This window comes from Berghia stephanieae, chromosome 1 (genome assembly GCF_034508935.2).
Source record: "Berghia stephanieae isolate SIO BIC M18660-M18661 chromosome 1, UCSD_Bste_1.3, whole genome shotgun sequence".
Classification (NCBI taxonomy): domain Eukaryota; kingdom Metazoa; phylum Mollusca; class Gastropoda; order Nudibranchia; family Aeolidiidae; genus Berghia; species Berghia stephanieae.
Genome location: NC_088360.1, coordinates 68162697 through 68164302, shown reverse-complemented (window position 1 = coordinate 68164302; position 1606 = coordinate 68162697). Strand labels below are relative to the sequence as shown.

General features: G+C 32.5%; 1 protein-coding gene across 1 annotated transcript in view; it reads left to right on the top strand.

The window, feature by feature from the left end:
- LOC144980122 (uncharacterized) overlaps positions 1 to 1606 on the top strand; it is a 29294-nt gene continuing 27688 nt past the window's right edge. The window contains exons 1-2 of the mRNA XM_078927670.1: positions 1 to 132; positions 1552 to 1606. The exon at positions 1552 to 1606 is cut by the window's right edge and continues 500 nt beyond it. The gene's annotated coding sequence lies outside the window, so the exon portion shown is untranslated. The remainder of the gene's footprint in view (positions 133 to 1551) is intronic.

Here is a 1606-nt window from a genome sequence, read left to right as displayed (position 1 = left end):
GATTTTGGAATCACAACTCCTTAGAAACTGATGTCTGTCTGCTGTGGGGCTCATCAACATGATGATTTCATTATTTCTCCGGCTGTCCTATCTGTATTGCGTGTAGATCAAAATGGGTTATTGAATCTTAAGGTATGAATAATAATAATAATTCCTTTACTAATCCTGGTCAGTATGTCCTTCAATATTATTGAGAATCTAGAAGAAGCCAAACAAAAGGAATCGTGGATATCTATTCCAGTTCCAGTCAGGGTTGCCAGATTATTTTTCAACAACATGCCAGGGGAAGACTCAAAAAATGCCAAAACACTCCAAAAAAATGCCAAAGTCTGTTGACTCCCACCCCCACTAAGAAAACTACTCACTTTTGATAGACAATTTACTATCATATCCTGGTGGCTCGCGTGTTTTCTTTTCTTTTTCTTTTTTTTTTTTTTTTTTTTGAATTATACTAAATTTCCTGTTGGGGTAATTATTTACCTACTGACTACTAAGTGGAGTGCTAAACCACTACACCACGGTTGGATTTTAAGAATGAAAAAGAAATGTGAAGATGTTTGTTTTTACGCGTTTAGAAATAATTAAGAAAAGGTGTCATTTGAAGTATAATATACAAGAAAAGAAAATGCCAAATGAAAATGCCAAATGCCAAATGATTTTTCTAATGCCAAACGGTTTTCAAAAATGCCAGATTTTTGGAATCTGGCATTTAAAATGCCAAACTGGCAACCCTGGTTCCAGTGCCTCAGTATTTTTGTTTGTTTTGTTTGTTTTTTGTTTTGAAAACCAATCAGATTAAATGAACATCGTATCAAAATAAGCCTGCTGAATGATTTTTTAAAAATGCTGTACGTTTGTTTTTCATCAATCTCAACTATCATCAAAGATTCTGATGTTATGGCATGGATAGGTTGGTTAAGTTGGTAAGTTGGTTGGTAGAATTTAATGTAAACGTGACCAGATATTCTGAGATCCAATAACAGAGTTTGACGTTTCATCCTGAAATGTTTTTATTTCGCTATTGCTGTTTTTGTTGGTAGCAGTAGTAGTATCTAGTAGTGGTAGTAATTAATATAATATATTGATAATAATAAAACATTTAATAATAATGATAATAATAATAATAATAATAATAGGTAATATAATATTAATGATAATAATAATGCGTAATTTCTATAGCGCCCCTTCCCACCAAAAGTGCTCAGTAGCGCTTATACATATATAAATCACTCACAGAATACTGAAAGGAAATACTCTGTCTTCAAAGGGTTTTTAAAGGAGGACAGAGAATTATGGTGTCTGGTGTCCGCTGAAAGAGCATTCCGCACAGAAGGAGCTGAATCTGAGAAAACATGTCTTGGAAAATTCGACTTAGGAATCAAGCGGTTCATGATTCTTTCTTTGAGAATGGATTCCATAACTTTTCATAAAATTCACGAAGTCTATAATTTCCAGGTTCATTTATTACTTTTTTTTGTGTCAATGCAGTTACTTTGGCTAATTTTTACAAGTTATATTATTTATAAAAGCTTATGTATTTTCTCTTTTCAGACTTTACACCCATTTCAATAAATAACAAAATGAGAATTGCTTCAGGGTGAAATGA